Source organism: Schistocerca serialis, chromosome 5 (assembly GCF_023864345.2).
Source record: "Schistocerca serialis cubense isolate TAMUIC-IGC-003099 chromosome 5, iqSchSeri2.2, whole genome shotgun sequence".
Lineage (NCBI taxonomy): Eukaryota > Metazoa > Arthropoda > Insecta > Orthoptera > Acrididae > Schistocerca > Schistocerca serialis.
In genome coordinates, this window is record NC_064642.1 from 458,532,135 (window position 1) to 458,551,392 (window position 19,258).

The window sequence follows — 19,258 nt, forward strand, 5'->3', positions numbered from 1 at the left end:
AGATTCCTTTCTAAATCCTATACCTTAAACCACTATGAGATTTGACAGAATCAACAGAAAAGAATGTTCAACAAAACCAAGTCAGTCATTTCATTCTAACTATCAAACCGACCAAATGCGGTCAAACCATCAAATGGAGTATGCATAATGGGGACATCAAAATGCAGCAACCATTGAGGGCCTACATGCATCATCCTCGATGGCAACTACACCAATAAAGGACTATGCCACATATGTTGTCACATCATGGAATTGCCTTGGATGAGCAGTTCGTCATCAAGACAATGCAACATGGAATCGATCATGTAATGGCATTCATGGTCGAAGATTCAGAACATCGCGCAAAGTCTACAACTGACTAGCAGCATCAACCACCACTGATTGACAGCAGCATCAGGAACCAAACCCAACGCAAATTTTAAAGTATAAAGTGCGTTAAGAAAGCAAGTGATGTGTGTGACAAATTCATTGTAATATTTTAAAGGGTGCACAAGATAATCGCTTCAGCAACGAGTTGAGCTGCCTGTAAATATTCAGTAGCACCTGTACCACTCAGAATTTGTACTTTACGTGCTTCCTTTGTATTCTGTAATTCGATTTGTAAATTGTTGAAGTATATCCATAAATGTACCATGATTTATATTTTGTATTTCACGAGTAATTTGTAAATGTCCATTCAATCTAAATATATGTTAATAAGAATTTGTGTACTGTAGATATTTTGGAAACATATGTTTTTAATAAGAAATAATGTCAATGAATATAAAATTTGTGTTAATGTGCATGGAACATGCAAAAATATTAAACTGTTTTAAATATATGATGTCCACTTAAGTACATAAAGGTCTGTTTATGATGACAATTTTCTATAGTGATGCAGCAATTAGGTGTTGAGAGTAGATATAAGAGAAACGAACACTTCCTTATCTTCACTCATCTTCCACAATCATCAATATCATGAATGTTGGAGAATTGTGGAATGCTTGAATGAAGATATTGTAAAGAGAGAATCTAAAGGGTGGATGAAACATTTCTATAGAATTTAGTTACAATCCGCACACCTGATATTAGCTGCCTTACAGGGCCAAGGTCATATTTATTTAGGAATTGTCTAACAAGAACCAAATGTCCCACAGTGAATACCCATGTGGACGCACCTTTGTCTGCTCTGAGCTTCCTTTTTGCAGCTGCTTGTTCAGTGTTATCAAATGCTAATTTTATTATCTGATGGTGTGATGGTCTTTTGGATTGGGGGAACTGTGCAACCTCTCTTATCCTATCCAACGGTCTTTTATTTTTTAACACTGCGACTAACGTACTTAACCTTGCTGCAAACCACGCTGTTGTATTCCAGATTGACCTGTTATTTCCCGTTCGCTGTTTGCGGTTTCGGACTGGCATCCACACGTGCCTTTCCATCTTACGTCACACGTAATTTTGAGTACCTTTTCTGTCGTATTACCGGTAACTGCTGATTTTGCAGTATTCACTGCAGTATCCACCGAGACTAAAGTGGATTCTGACTTAGATTGAATGTAAAACTTCCGATCTCAGCCTTTGAAATTGGTGTTCGTTGTTCTCTAGTATTTTTAAAATACGAGCATCGAATTTCCTTAATGCTGCTTTCGTCGTTCTTTTACGAGACGTTGTCTCAGCAATAACATGTTTCGCTTTGAAGGCAAAAGCTTAGACCTGTTGTTTATCCTTTTTGACACTTTGTTGCGTATCTTCGCGCAACGTAATCATGTCTGTTTGGATAGTGTCAATGTTTTTCTCAGTTGTTTGTGCCCTGTAACGAGCGTTTGCAGTGTGATTTGCGCTTACTTAGCTTCAGCTCGCGTTTGATCTAAGTGGCCTTGAATATTAACACGTGTTTTTTTTTTTTTTAATTTCCTTGTTAGTTTCTTTCAGCCTCAGTGTTATGCGCCCTTCTAATTATTTTTGCCCTTGAGTTATGGACCTTTCTTACGCTTTTCTCATTCTTGAAACTGTGTTGTTTGATGTGTTATGCGCCCCTCTATACGTTTTTTGTGATTCCTGAGATTGTTGTAAGAAAAGCTGCAACATTCCAAATATGTTGCCATCTGATGCAACTGTTCCCTATCTCGTGTTTCGTGAGACGTTTCCTTCACTTCGGAACACAGTATGGGAGCACTAACACTCGTTCTTTCATGCAATTGCAAGTCTGACTGATTCAATATAATTATGTTCGGTTCCACTAAGCGTTGATGTTTGCGAATTTTCCGAACCTGACTACGCGTTAACATCTGAATCAACTTGATTCTACCCTAAATGTCATCCATGGACCTATATTCAATATTTGACCCCGTTTCCTCGTCTTTTATATGCCCTTTGGGTTGCTGGAATTGAGTCAGAACTCAACACAACCCAATTCAACAGTGTTGTGCACCAACAAATAAGAATACATGAATGCAGTTCTATCTACACTGAGAACACAGTTGATCACATTTACATTTTATCCAATTTGCGTCAGCTTGTTCTTTGGGAGGGTTATGTGTTTTGCACCTATCAAAAACAAACCCTCAATGTATCAGAATGCTGTAATATCGCATCCTGGCTTGGTCGCCATTTTGCCATACGCTCGACCTTCGTATATGCACAGTGAGTGTACTAATGTGTGCAAACTTAGCTTACCACTTAGCGCGCAAATGGACAAAACATCTCAACTGTCATCTCAAGCCCAGGGTGTAAAACAGACATTCTAAATAAATATGACCCTGTCCCTGTACTTTTTGAACCAATGAAAAAACTCTCATGTACTCGATGTGAGGGTAGGTTAGTATCCTAGCTTTTGATATTCAGTGGTCAAAGCGCATGCAAGTTGGAGTGAGCAAAATCCAGACTCAACATTTACTGTGGCCTAATGCGAGAGGTACTTTACCAGGCAGCATCTTCAACAGTGTTGTCTCCATGCTGGATCTGAAAAGCTAATCCCCTACTCTAGCCTTGACTGAATTCACTCAGTCACAACTTTCTTGCATTCCGTAGAACATTAATCTTTCCCTAGTCGAAATAATGGCTATTGCACACTCACTATGGGTTGGAGCAACGTGCACAATTTCTTTGCCCACAAAAATTCCCACAGGAAAATTAACTAACACTTTGCTATCTGTCGCCACGATAGGTGAAGTGTATCGTCCTCACTTCGCAGAAAGCAAAGCTCTCAACGCCCGCTCTTATTTCCACACACTTGTGTCTCGAGATGGGAGAGAGAGAGAGAGAGAGAGAGAGCCTTAAGGTCTCAAAATGCTTTTATATAATCGGGATCTCCCCATTGTGTCGCGTCTGCGTCGCTAAGTATGACTTCAGCCTCACTGTCTCGCTAGTGGGGAATAAACATTTTTATTTTTCTTGCTGGGTCACAGCCTAGCGCTGTTAATGTCGTTCAGCCACTTACCCTCCGTCCCGGCCTTATTTACGTTAAAAGGAATAACTTATTGATCTGGCCTTATCCCTTTCTGCTCTGAAGCTCGCCGTTATCTTGCTAAATGGGAGTTTTACTACATCATTACCACCTGCTTGGTTTGTCTCCAAAATGCGTTTCACTTTAACTTGTTTTTTCAAGCCAGTCCATATATTGGTAGATATTGTTTTGTTGGTTTTTGGTACATGAGATTAACTGCAATTGCCTTTTGTTGATATAATATAATTGTTATTTTCTGAGGATCTTATAATGTGTAATACTGTAATTATAGATCAAGCTTATGTAAGGTCCGTAAAATCCGGCATCTTACACTGGTTTCCTTCAAATTCTGAACAAACTGGACATACTAAGTTGATGTTCCATCTCTGATCTGACTCACAAATTTGATAAATATAAAAGTGTATGCAATAGCAGTAGTTGCAGAACAATTCGTCATAAAGCTTTTCGGTAGGTCACCACTGTAAATTTATTACAAAGGGATTATAAAATAGTGTGGGCAAGCGTATTATGTGTCGTCCTCCATATGTGGTATATCAAGATTATGAAGTCGTTTTGTTGGAATAAAATAGTTACAAAGATAAAATAAAATAAAATTATGGTCAGTGCATAAAACTAAATTAAACTGGAAGTAATTCACAGGTCGAACACATTTACTTCAGTGCTGCACATTAGTGTGCTTCTATTGCGAGAAATCCGCCAGACGGCATGTTTTTTGTGGCTCGGAAACACATATAGTGCACTGTTAAGCTCCGCTGCTTGGATGGTATCGTCGTTGCCAGACTGGTCTCATCGGTCGGTGCGAACGTCATGTGGCGTTACTGTTTTAGAATATATGTAGCGGTGCGTGTCTTTATGGCGTCCATATAAGATATGCACCTGAAAATCGTTTTCGTCATTGAGCAGTTCACGTGATGTGAAAAAAGTTTAAGCTCCTCCAGTGTATTAAGGAAACAACTCTGTATTAAGGAAACAACTCTATGGGCCTGAATGCATTATTTCTGTGTGCTGTTCTGTATTTTGTATCTCGTGCTTCTTGCGGTTTACGTGTGCACGTAGGCACAAATAATACAAGTGCTTTTCGTATCGTGTATGCTTGAGATTAGATACGATTAAACATGCCTTAACAGATCTGAAGTAGTTCCAAATTTGAAGGAAAATTGTAATCATTATCAAGATAAATGTGACGATAGACTACAGTAAAAGTATATGGATGAATTTTATTTGTCTGAATGTTAACTAAATATTATTTATCTTTCCTCACTTTAAAATACCGGTGTACAACTATTTTTTTTCTAATTATTTATTTGAAGTATATTTAGGCAATATCACTTAACATCTGTCATAAAACGAAGAAGCAGACTACTGCAAACGATGATGATAGTAATATTAGCACTATGCTGATATATCGGTTGAAATTCCCGTATCCTTTCTCGTAGATAGCATGCCTATTCTACAATCCAGTACTCGCTGTTTTTTGGTAAAACGTAATGGATGTGAAACGAAGCAGACGAATTGCTGTGTACTATTAATCATCTTTCTTCGAAAAATTTAAAATTTTATACTTACTACCATCGCAAACGCATTTATTTGTTAGCCTCACTCCAGTTATTCTGCGACTTATCTTTCACGTGTAAAATGCCGACCTTCGGCTTAAGCTGTTGTGTTTGAGATTTTTGCTCCTTTTTGTTACCCCTTAATGAGATTCTCATAACATCATCTCTCCTTAGGAAGACTGGAGGAAGAATGCCGGGGTGAGGTGGAGAGAGGGAGATGGCGCTGAAGTCGATGGGGTGGTGAGAGCAACTGTAGGGCGCCGGCCTGCTGCAGAACATTCAGCGCTACGAGGGTTCTTGATTTAGAGCCTTTATTCCGTACCAGAATTAAAACACAGTGGATGTTGTTATTTCTGGAGTGCTTGTTTAAAAAGGCATCTAATCAAGCAGTAATTTTTAAATTAAAATACCAGTAACGAGAGAACAGACTGGAATCAGGCTGCCTTTGTTTACAGCACATTAACGCCATTGGCGAATTTTGTCTTTGGACGTTTCTTTCCACTCCGGAAAACACGCTGTGCTGCGAAGGCATCTTCACATTTCATTTAAAATGAACCGGTAATTTCTTTCAAATAAATTTAGAGAAATATCATCAGAATATAAAAACTCTCATATATTTAAACCGATATTTCACATCTTCAATGCTTGGAAACGTACCACTTGCAGCTGTTTATTTCGCCAGTATTCAAAGTGTTAGGTTCTTATTGACACTATTTACCTTTGTGCCCATTGCTCATTGCTTCTGTTTTCTCTCTTCTAGAACGTATCATCAATGAGACAAAGTAACAATGAGGGTAGAGTTAGGAGAAAGATAACTTGTAGCTTTCGATGTGTGTGAGGCCGGCCGATGTGGCCGAGCGGTCATAGGCGCTTCAGTCTGGAGCCGCGCGACCACTACGGTCGCAGGTTCGAATCCTGCTTCGGGCATGGATGTGTGTGATGTCCTTAGGTTAGTTAGGTTTAAGTAGTTCTAAGTTCTAGGGGACTGATGACCTCAGCTGTTAGGTCCCGTAGTGCTCAGAACCATTTGATGTGTGTGATGCAGACACGGAAGAACGAAATATTAACATGTCAGATAGTTTTTCAGACCCTTTCTCCTCTCTTTATGAATCCCTTGAGACTAACGGAATGACGAATTAATATAGTGGTTCACTAAGATATAAATGACAACGTCTTCATATAAAAAACATCGGCACATATCACATAAACAAAATTTCTGTGATGGAGTGGGAGAGCCCTAGGAAATCCGTACGCTTCACAGAATCACGTTGACAGAGGTTAAGTCAGTTAATATTACGAATTGGATCTGACTTATGGAGGTCAATGTAAAAATCCTAACTCTGACAGATAAGATGGCGTTGGTATAACATGTCAACTTCACCTATAAAATAAGAAAGAATTTCCATTGGTTGCGACATCTGCCTTTAGCACGGTCTAACCTAAATTGATGTTAACCAGGGGCCTAGAAACGACGGAGAGGCTCCGTCCCCGCTGCAGCCGCAGTGGTCCAGGGTTATTGTGCGGTTCGGCCCCAGGTGGACACCCCCCCCCCCTCCCCCCAGGGAACATCTCACACCGGACGAGTGTAACCCCTATGTTTGCGTGATAGAGTAATTGGGGTGTACGCATACGTGGAGAACTTGTTTGCGCAGTAATCGCCGACATAGTGTAGCTGAGGAGGAATAAGGGGAACCAGCCCGCATTCGCCTAGGCAGATGGAAAACCGCCTGAAATCATCTACAGACTGGCCGGCTCACCAGACCTCGACACAAGTCGGCCGGGCGGATTCGTGCCGCGGACCAGGCGCTCCTTCCCAAACCTGAAAGCCGTGCCTTAGACCGCACGGCTAACCGGGTGGGACTGGCTTCGCCTTAGTCGACAGTGTGGACACCGTGTTTAACATGGTTTCCGAGCAGCTGTGGTGCCGTGCGTTCGTCACTTGTATTACCAGAGGTGAAAAAGCTATGTATTATTAACAGTGAAAAAGGTCTTTCGATCCGACATAAAAATTGCGCCTTTGGTGAGCCTCGAAGACGAGACCTTTATAATTTATACTACACTACCACCAATCCACACACCTTTGACCTAAAGCTATGTAGGTAAAACACGATAAAACCACATCAAGATAGCCAGACAGGAATTTGAAGCTTAACACCACCGAACAAAAACGTTGTGTATAGGGGCACTGCATGGAAGCAGTTTTACTCGAATGTCATGAGCAGCTTTATCGAATACACCAATTGAATAACTTGACTGACGTTGAGGTAAGTCGTCAGAAGATAATGTTATGTATCTCGTGGGACAAAGAAGGTCTTTGTACTACAAACTACTTCGCAAGATTTAAGATTGTTGGTAGAAAATATCCTGCTTTTTAATTTTCTTTCCCTTCATATCTTCTGCAACCTGTGTTCATCGAACACCTGCCGTGTTATTCTGACGCCAGGAAGTTACCTGCACAACTCACCGAAGATTAGTTTTTAATAATTATTGTGTTATTACTGTTACGTGTCTTGTAGCGCGTTTTAGTTTCCTGTAAGATTAGCGTCATCTGTGAAAGATGTGCATTTTGTCGTGTGTTACGTAGTATCAGAGAAAAATGACAGGATTGTGGACTGGAGTTTCACTCTGGAGAATGGAGCGGGGAAGCCAAAAAAAAGTGTCAGATGACACTCTTCCACGGAGTTGCTGATTATGTGATCGAGACAAGAAAGTCGTGGAGCTTGGAAGAAAGATTTGTGGCCTTCCGACAGAACTAGAAATGTCACACTCTGAATTAGACAGGTTGAAGGGGAAAAGAGACAATGGAAGCTAGGAGAAGGTGACAAGTAACAGGCAAAATGAGAAAACCTCAGAAATCTCATTTCACATTCCGGTTAGCAATCAGTTTGACTTGTTACCTGAAGTAGGAGAACAACCGCAACAAATTTTTGAGCTAAGTACAGTCCATCAGACTCGTAGGAACGACTTTAAGGCCAGGACGGTAGAAAAACAGCGTAGAAAGAAGAGTCTTGCTACTAGACAGCAATCACGGAAGAAATGTAAGCCAATTGCTACAGGAAAAGCTAGGTGTAGAATACCTGGCCACAGAATCATGAAACCTAGCGCCAGCCCTTAGTCAGGTTACAAATAACATATGAGCCAAGTGCAGTGATTTTGATGGAATGATTAAGGTACTTGCCGTAGCAGGGGCAGGAAACAGTCTGGCTAGAAACTTATAATGTAACATTAACGATGACCAGGAGGAAACAGGAGCAACAACAGCACACAATCGTGTCGAATTTGTGGAGGTTTCGCAGCAACATTACCAGCCCTGGATTTATATGGCTGTTAGTGTGAACAAGGAGCTGAGCGAATTGTATTTGACTGAAACAGAGATTCATATCTGTGCCGTGCCTGTTGCTGCAGTTGTGAGATAGGGATGCGCAAATTGTGGCTTACTCCTGAATAGGAGGTGGAAGGACAGATTAGCTGAGGATCTTTCAGAAAGTGTAAGATGGCTGCTGGCACAAAAGACAAAATCCCTGTCATTACTGGTGTCAGAGGAGGACATTTTTATAGGTTAGAATCAGATTACAAACAGATGGCATTGAAAGAAATTAGAACAGAACTGGACCATAATATATGTAACTGGTTCCAGAAAAATAAAATTAATATATTTCATCACAAGACTGGAGGGTTGAAAAACGATACAGATGAGCTTCTTTTATGCCTAGAAGACGTACAAAAATCTGAAGTGATAGATGTTCTCTGCGTCTCTGGGCACCATGCAACCACAAGACTGGAGAAGTTAATTATCTGAGATTATAGACTGGTACCATTTTCGTGTAGAGCTAATACGGAAAAAAGAGGTGTTGCTACATATGTAAAAGTTGGACACAAAGTCAAAAATATTACAACAACTAATTTTTGTACTGATCAGAATCTAAAAGCATATTCTTTAACAGTCTACAGGCCCCCTTTAGGGAACTTTCCGCTATTTATGAGAAATCTAGATGCATTATTGGCCTACCTGTCAGATAAGGAGCAACAGTTAGTAGTTTGAGGAGCTTTCAGTGAATATTACTTGCAAGATACCTACTGGAAAAATGAAAAATAATCTTTATTTGGGCGTTTTCATACAATTGCAGTAGTCAGTTTTCCAACTCGTGCGCCGTAAGGTAGTAGGGCACTAATTGACAACATTTTTATAGGCATTGCTCAGGATAGGAAGAAACAATGTGTACACAATTATACTGGACTTTCTGATAATGATGCATAATTAATGGAGTAAACAAAATAGCACATTATAGCCCCGAGGTACGTTCATTCAAAACAGTGAAGATTATTAATGAGAACAGGATACGGTTTTTTAAGAATACGTTAAAAGGGGTATTATGGGAAGATGTTAAATTAAATTTATTCTGAAGTGAATTTTTCTCGGTATTGGAAAATTGCTTTCCTAAAAAGTTATTCAGAAGATTGATTAAAAAAACAAGTAAGCAATAGATAGCTAAATCAACTAAAATCTCATGTAACAGGAACATGGAAATGTATGTAAAAGCCAGAGTAAGTTAACATTCGACGTCACTTCCATACTACAAAAAGTACTGTAGTATTTTAAGAAAAACCATTAAAATGTCCAGAAGTAGCCATATCTTGGCAGATATAAATAGTGCAAATAATAAAATGAAAATTACGTGGGATATGTTCAAACGAGAACAGGACAGTCAGTCATTGTACAACATACCATAACAGTTAATTATATGACAAAGTTGCGACTGATAAATCACAAATTGCTAGTACTTTTAGCAGTCTCTGTCTAGATGTAGCAGCAAATGTATAAAGAAATGGTCCAATTGAAGAAGCCAGAGAGAATGAGAAACAACGTCGTTCCGCAAAACTTAAGCCATCTAGAAGTAGCACCAGCATGAAATAAACAGATTTGTAATAATCCTAAAAAACCAGAAGCTCATGTCGTGTTGATGGAATTTCAGAAAGAATCCTGAAACGCTGTTCCAAATTAATAAGGAATATATTTAGTTCTTTACGCAATGCACCACTAGCATTGAAAATTTTGCAAGGAAGATGAGATATGGAGTTGTTAAACCACTTCATAAGAAAGATGAGAAGACAGACTTAAACAGTTAACGTCCAGTTTCCTTAATGACATACTTTCCCAAAATATTCGAAAAAATGATGTACTCGGAGTGGTCTCTTACTTAGTGTATCGCAATTTGGATTCCAGAAGGGTTGCTCGACTGAGAATGCTATTTATACATTCACTCATCAAATAGTGAAAACCTTAAATAATAAAATATTTTTGTGGTCTTCCCAAGGCATTGAAAGAGTAGATCCTGTTACTCTCGTGGAAATGATGGCTTCGTGCACACCTTGTTCGAATCATACATAACAAACAGAATGCAAAACGTTGTGATGAGTAATTCAAACGATGTCGGAAGGGTAGAAAATTTTAATAACTGGGGAAAAACCACATGGATCCATTTGGAGTCTACTCCTAACCCTTTCGCATATGAATGACATTCCACTTGATCCAAAAAATAGAATTCGTACTTTTTGTAAACTGTACAAGTATCATAAAAAACGCTAAGACAAGAAAGCCGCACCACAAAGGAATTATTCGAATAAGAGGGAAATCGGTAGACATGATATACATGTGCACACAAACAAATGAGTACAGTGTCAGAAAAATTGGATGGTTTATTCAAGAGAAACAGCTTCACAAATTAAGCAATTCGATAACGCCTTAATCCACCCTGGCCCTTATCGAAGCGATTATTCGGCTTGGCATTGATTGATAGAATTTTTGGATATCCTCCTGAGCGATATCGTGCCAAATCCTGTGCAAAAGGGGTGCTATATCGTCAGAATCTCTCCAAACGGGGGAGAGATCCGCCGACCTTGCTGGCCAAGGCAGGGTTTGGCAAACACGAAGACAAGCAGTGGAAGCTGTTGCCGTGTATGGGCGGGCATTATCTTGCTGAAATGCAAGACCAGAATGGCTTGCCGTGACGGGCAACAAAACGGGGCGTAGAATATCATCGATGTATCGCTCTGCTATAAGGGTGTCGCAGATGACAACTGATGGGGTTCTACTACTGAAATATATGATGCTCCAGAAAGTCACTTCTGATTGTCGGACCGTATGGCGGGCAACACTCAAGTGGCGCCCCACCGCTGTCCAAGGAGTCTCCAGGTACATCTTTGCCAGTCATCGGGAGTAAATTCGAAGCGAGGCTCATCACTGGAGACAATTCTGCTCCAGTCAGTCAGATTACAGGACGAAGAAGCTGGACATTACCAAACACTTACCTAATTCAGTACTGGCCCACGAGCAGGAATTAGATATTGCGGCTGAATCATGAAATGCTTGCAAAAGGCACGCGCACCACAAATTCGCGTTAGCGAAAACTGCACTGCAACGCGAACGAACGAAGTTGCTTCGACCAGTGATTACTTACCTGTGTACGGGACGAACCTCCGCACTACTAATAGACGAGACACCGCCGTTGTATCTTGTTTTTAGCGGTCGTTATTCAAATTTGAAATCGTCAGAACATTGTGAAACACTTTGTGTGTTTTAATAAAACACAAAATATTCATAAGGCGAGCGTGCCCAAACCGTCAACAATAAGTAAAATATTACACAGTTTTGACATCTATTTTACGTGCAGTCCTGTGTCATCCTCAAGCAACTGTACAGAACTACCATTGAAGCATGGAAATGTTGCACTGCGAGAACATGCATTACGAAACGTAGTTATGAAATTACTATGCCACAATGTCATCAGTGGAATTGTCTGTTCCCCAAAACCAAAAGTTACCTTGGCAGATGCACAAAAATGCACGCATTCAGAGGTGTACAGTTATGCGTTGTAATAAGTTTTCCACTTTCACATCCACGAGGAGCAGACTCTAGGTAACGAGATAACTTATTATCCTCAGTTTTCATAAAATTTCCTTACTCATTATCGATCTGGCTGCTTATAATTCGGTCACAGAAGAGGTAACTTTTCATAACAAAGCGATGACATTACCAATGCGCTAGGGAATAACTGCAGCATTCATCTTCATAACAAAGCGATGACATTACCAATGCGCTAGGGAATAACTGCAGCATTCATCTCTGTCTTAATGACTCCGAGATAACTGTGACAAATAATTTGCACATAATATATGAGATTAGTTGTAGTTTCTGTGTGGAACGAACTTCGTACACCTTAAGTGACAATAAATCTGAATAGTTAATGGCAGGGACAAGAGAATATCGAAACAGGTTAATTATGAGCTACTCCACGAAGTAAGACGACGATGTCGTAGCTGCCAATCATGTTCTGCGAGGTTTCCAAATCCCAGCTACGCGATCAGCAGGAAGAATACTTTTTCGCGGCTAAACTTTCAAGAGATGCACAAGCTTGCGTGTCAATCATGCTGCCGACTAGAGCTAGGGCAAAACACCGTCCGAACGGGCGAATCAGTTTTATTCATGTTTGTGTAACTGGGAGTCAGAGATAAAGGATAGGTACAAGTAATGCGAGTCTTTCAGTTTCATCGACTGCGTTCTGAACACCATAAATCAGGAGCAGTGGGAATTTCTTGGATGATTCTCCTGATCAGCAGTTGTCGTAATCGTTATTATTTTTCTGGCTTACGCATGCTACGAACTGGGAAGCTCCTCCTTTCTGTACTTCTTTTGTTTTTCGTTATATACAATGGTTGTACGAGAAACATTATGGAAAGATTGCACTTTTTGTTCATTTAATCTTTATAAACTTAAAAACAGTTTTTCTTAAGAATGCTTTGATTGGCGCTATCCCGAAAGCTGTAAATAGTATATCTTAATCAATTAAGTGATCTCTGCGGGAAAACCATCTATAATGACCAATGATGTAAGCTCAAAAACCCATGTAGAAATGAAACCAAGCAATCTGTGCAAAGCAAATTTTATTCCAATGTCTCTTAACATGAAGAAAGGAACGGCTGCTACAACACGTGAACAGTATTCTGTAAAACATATAGGGTGTTTCACAATTCATGTTACACACTTCTACAGGTTGTAGAAGGGATTTAGTAGATCAAGTTTTACGCAGGAAACTACGTCCGGAAACTTCATCCAATGGCGCTACAGAGCTTCTAAGTTATAGGCGCCGGCGCCTGTAAATGTATGTATACGTATACAGGGTGATTGCGCGATGAAGTTACAAACTTTCTAGGGTGATGGACAAGGATAATTCGATCAGTCTGAGGTAAGCCTTCCTATACCAGAAAAGAACGAGTCGAAATTTATAAGCGAAAACCGTTGTGATACCTCTGACTGTTGAATACATTAACTGATACTGTTCTCGCTAATATTGTAGGGTAGGCAACTTTCGGAGATGGTAGTATGGACCGAAACCAGAACATCGCATATCAAATATGGCCTCCAAAGTACATATCTTAAGAGCTATGAGCACCTGCTCAATAGAGTAGACGTGTTTCACAGATGAACTAGTGCTGATAGCTCGCGAGGTATGCATTTTAGAGCCCATGCGTACTGGACTTCTTTCCTTGTTCATGTTATCACCGCTGGAAGCTACATACCCCGCAACCTTAGCAATAACCGTAACGGCACATGTATTCCACTGTCAGAGGTATCAGAACAGTTTCGGCTTATAACTTTCGACTCGTTCGTTTCCAATATAGGCACCCTGTCGTGTGCCTCGTGCTCACAGGGAGACGTCAAACTGAAACGTCCCCTTTGAAAAATTGTACAGGACTGTGCTTAACCTGACATACAATATTTTTAGCGCAACGCAATCTGACTTTCAAAAATCCCTACAAAAGAATGGCCCTGACTAACATTAACCTATACGTTTCACAAATCACTTACCTCACAAAAATCTTGGTTACTCCAACTACTGCAATACAGCGAGCACCACTACTTCCAGCTAAATAAAAGATTCAAACTACGGAAGGCACTAACTACTGATAGGGATAGTTAGCAAATGAAAGATATTAATAGAGAACAAACAATGTATTTACCTTAATAGTCATAATATATATAGCAGTTCATGACAAATTACAAAACTCCGCCATCTCTCTCCCCACATCCACCACTGCTGGCGGCTCACCTCCAACTGCGCAACGCTACGCGCTGTTCACATCCAGCTGCCGCTGCCCAACACTACAATGGCAGACAACAATGCAAACTAGACACAGACTGCACACAGCACAGCCAGTGATTTTCATACAGAGGTGGCGTTACCAATAAAAAAACCTAAACAGCCTACTTACATAGCGCCCATGCTCCCCACAAAAAATTTTACAAATTGGTTTGGGCAGTGGCCAAGAATGATTTGATAAAATTTTTCATAATTACAATAGCAAAGATATCAAATGCACACACTTATTGATACAATGTTGGTCAAAAGCTAAAATTTTCTCACAGTCTATAAAGACAGTCCTGATTCATCACAGTAAAATTACAGTGTTTTTCTTTTTTTTCAAAGTCTGAACAGTAAAAGAGAATGCACAAAGAAGTAGTGGATTTCCATGCAGTCTTGAAGAAGTAGTGTCCTTCCATCGGAAAGACAGTGCTGACTCTTGACATGCTGACAGGTAATGGGTCACAACAGAGCAAACCCACAGCAGAGTCATTCGACGTTTTGAAGAATATTGGTAGGTAGGTCATCACAGAGCAGACCAACTGTAGTCCTGGTAGAGAGTATGGTATTGGTGGGCCACCATAGGTGCAGACCCACTGCAGTCCTTGTAGAAATAATGGTACTGGTGAGTCAGCAAAAGTGTAGACCCACTGTAGTACTTGTAGAAATAATGGCATTGGTGGGTCATCAAAGGTGCAGACCCACTGTAGTCCTTGTATTGTGCTCATGATATTCAATTCTGATTTTGAAGAGAGAATTGTTTTTATTAATGAAACATACAAGGGACTAAATGTACTGAGATATCATTGTAAATACCTATAGTTTCCTGAACAGATTCATGTATGAGTGCCTTGGTTGCACACTACTCGTGATACGTATTGCTCTCTTCTGTGAAATAAAAACTTGTTTTGCCAAGGGTTGGTTGCCCCAAAAGATGATTCTGTAAGACTAAAGTGCATGGAAATATCCGAAGTAAGCACCTTCAAAAATGGCTGTGAGCACTATGGGACTCGATTTCTGAGGTCATTAGTCCCCTAGAACTTAGAACTAGTTAAACCTAACTAACCTAAGGACATCACACACATCCATGCCCGAGGCAGGATTCGAACCTGCGACCGTAGCGGTCTCGCGGTTCCAGACTGCAGCGCATAGAACCGCACGGCCACTTCGGCCAGCCTTATGTGTGGTTGATGCAATTATGCGTAAGGGAAATGTTTCAGAATCTAGCCTTTTTTCTAGATCTAGGATAATCTTGGACCAACGTAGTTTGCAGTCTATGTGCACACCCAGGAACTTGGCTGAGTCGACCTGCTTTATTTGTTGTCTACTACATTCTATATTTATATCCCACTGTTCTTTATGTGCCATATGAAACTATACATAATGAGTTTTTTATATTCAGAGAGACTCCATTACATTAAACTATTTCAGAATGTCATCAAATGCATTGTTCGCAGATGTCTCCAAGTTGTTCCTTGTTGCTTTATCAACTAGAAGAGAAGTATCATCAGTGAATAGGGTGAACTTGCTCACTGACGTGGTGCAGTGTGGGAGGTCATGTATAAATATAAGAAACAGTAAGGGTCCTAGTACTGAGCCTTGTGGCACTCCAGTGTTGACTGTGTTCCACTTGGATAAAGGTGGTATTCCATTACATCTACATCTACATCTACATTTATACTCCGCAAGCCACCCAACGGTTTGTGGCGGAGGGCACTTTACGTGCCACTGTCATTACCTCCCTTTCCTGTTCCAGTCGCGTATGGTTCGCGGGAAGAACGACTGTCTGAAAGCCTCCGTGCGCGCTCTAATCTCTCTAATTTTACATTCGTGATCTCCTCGGGAGGTATATGTAGGGGGAAGCAATATATTCGATACCTCATCCAGAAACGCACCCTCTCCAAACCTGGCGAGCAAGCTACACCGCGATGCAGAGCGCCTCTCTTGCAGAGTCTGCCACTTGAGTTTATTAAACATCTCCGTAACGCTATCACGGTTACCAAATAACCCGGTAACGAAACGCGCCGCTCTTCTTTGGATCTTCTCTATCTCCTCCGTCAGACCGATCTGGTACGGATCCCACACTGATGAGCAATACTCAAGTATAGGTCGAACGAGTGTTTTGTAAGCCACCTCCTTTGTTGATGGACTACATTTTCTAAGCACTCTCCCAATGAATCTCAACCTGGTACCCGCCTTACCAACAATTAATTTTGTATGATCATTCCACTTCAAATCGTTCCGCACGCATACTCCCAGATATTTTACAGAAGTAACTGCTACCAGTGTTTGTTCCGCTATCATATAATCATGCAATAAAGGATCCTTCTTTCTATGTATTCGCAGTACATTACATTTGTCTATGTTAAGGGTCAGTTGCCACTCCCTGCACCAATTGCCTATCCGCTGCAGATCTTCCTGCATTTCGCTACAATTTTCTAATGCTGCAACTTCTCTGTATACTACAGCATCATCCGCGAGAAGCCGCATGGAACTTCCGACACTATCTACTAGGTCATTTATATATATTGTGAAAAGCAATGGTCCCATAACACTCCCCTGTGGCACGCCAGAGGTTACTGTAACGTCTGTAGACGTCTCTCCATTGATAACAACATGCTGTGTTCTGTTTGCTAAAAACTCTTCAATCCAGCCACACAGCTGGTCTGATATTCCGTAGGCTCTTACTTTGTTTATCAGGCGACAGTGCGGAACTGTATCGAACGCCTTCCGGAAGTCAAGAAAAATAGCATCTACCTGGGAGCCTGTATCTAATATTTTCTGGGTCTCATGAACAAATAAAGCGAGTTGGGTCTCACACGATCGCTGTTTCCGGAATCCATGTTGATTCCTACATAGTAGATTCTGGGTTTCCAAAAACGACATGATACTCGAGCAAAAAACATGTTCTAAAATTCTACAACCGATCGACGTCAGAGATATAGGTCTATAGTTTTGCGCATCTGCTCGACGACCCATCTTGAAGACTGGGACTATCTGTGCTCTTTTCCAATCATTTGGAACCCTCCGTTCCTCTAGAGACTTGCGGTACACGGCTGTTAGAAGGGGAGCAAGTTCTTTCGCGTACTCGTGTAGAATCGAATTGGTATCCCGTCAGGTCCAGTGGGCTCTCCTCTATTGAGTGATTCCAGTTGCTTTTCTATTCCTTGGACACTTATTTCGATGTCAGCCATTTTTTGTTTGTGCGAGGACTTAGAGAAGGAACTGCAGTGCGGTCTTTCTCTGTGAAACAGCTTTGGAAAAAGGTGTTTAGTATTTCAGCTTTACGCGTGTCATCCTCTGTTTCAATGCCATCATCATCCTGTAGTGTCTGGATATGCTGTTTCGAGCCAGTTACTGATTTAACGTAAGACCAGAACTTCCTAGGATTTTCTGTCAAGTCGGTACATAGAATTTTACTTTCGAATTCACTGAACGCTTCACGCATAGCCCTCCTTACGCAAACTTTTACATCGTTTAGCTTCTGTTTGTCTGAGAGGTTTTGGCTGCGTTTAAACTTGGAGTGGAGCTCTCTTTGCTTTCGCAGTAGTTTCCTAACTTTGTTGTTGTACCACGGTGGGTTTTTCCCGTCCCTCACAGTTTTACTCGGCACGTACCTGTCTAAAATGCATTTTACGATTGCCTTGAACTTTTTCCATAAACACTCAACATTGTCAGTGTCGGAACAGAAATTTTCGTTTTGATCTGTTAGGTAGTCTGAAATCTGCCTTCTATTACTCTTGCTAAACAGATAAACCTTCCTCCCTTTTTTTATATTCCTATTAACTTCCATATTCAGGGATGCTGCAACGGCCTTATGATCACTGATTCCCTGTTCTGTACATACAGAGTCGAAAAGTTCGGGTCTGTTTGTTATCAGTAGGTCCAAGATGTTATCTCCACGAGTCGGTTCTCTGTTTAATTGCTCGAGGTAATTTTCGGATAGTGCACTCAGTATAATGTCACTCGATGCTCTGTCCCTACCACCCGTCCTAAACATCTGAGTGTCCCAGTCTATATCTGGTAAATTGAAATCTCCACCTAAGACTATAACATGCTGAGAAAATTTATGTGAAATGTATTCCAAATTTTCTCTCAGTTGTTCTGCCACTAATGCTGCAGAGTCGGGAGGTCGGTAAAAGGAGCCAATTATTAACCTAGTTCGGTTGTTGAGTGTAACTTCCACCCATAATAATTCACAGGAACTATCCACTTCTACTTCACTACAGGATAAACTACTACTAACAGCGACGAACACTCCACCACCGGTTGCATGCAATCTATCCTTTCTAAACACCGTCTGTACCTTTGTAAAAATTTCGGCAGAATTTATCTCTGGCTTAAGCCAGCTTTCTGTACCTATAACGATTTCAGCTTCGGTGCTTTCTATCAGCGCTTGAAGTTCTGGTACTTTACCAACGCAGCTTCGACAGTTGACAATTACAATACCGATTGCTGCTTGGTCCCCGCATGTCCTGACTTTGCCCCGCACCCGTTGAGGCTGTTGCCCTTTCTGTACTTGCCCAAGGCCATCTAACCTAAAAAACCGCCCAGCCCACGCCACACAACCCCTGCTACCCGTGTAGCCGCTTGTTGCGTGTAGTGGACTCCTGACCTATCCAGCGGAACCCGAAACCCCACCACCCTATGGCGCAAGTCGAGGAATCTGCAGCCCACACGGTCGCAGAACCGTCTCAGCCTCTGATTCAGACCCTCCACTCGGCTCTGTACCAAAGGTCCGCAGTCAGTCCTGTCGACGATGCTGCAGATGGTGAGCTCTGCTTTCATCCCGCTAGCGAGACTGGCAGTCTTCACCAAATCAGATAGCCGCCGGAAGCCAGAGAGGATTTCCTCCGATCCATAGCGACACACATCATTGGTGCCGACATGAGCGACCACCTGCCGATGGGTGCACCCTGTACCCTTCATGGCATCCGGAAGGACCCTTTCCACATCTGGAATAACTCCCGCCGGTATGCACACGGAGTTCGCATTGGTTTTCTTCCCCTCTCTTGCTGCCATTTCCCTAAGGGGCCCCATTACGCGCCTGACGTTGGAGCTCCCATTACCAGTAAGCCCACCCTCTGCGACTGCCCTGATCTTGCAGACTGAGGGGCAAC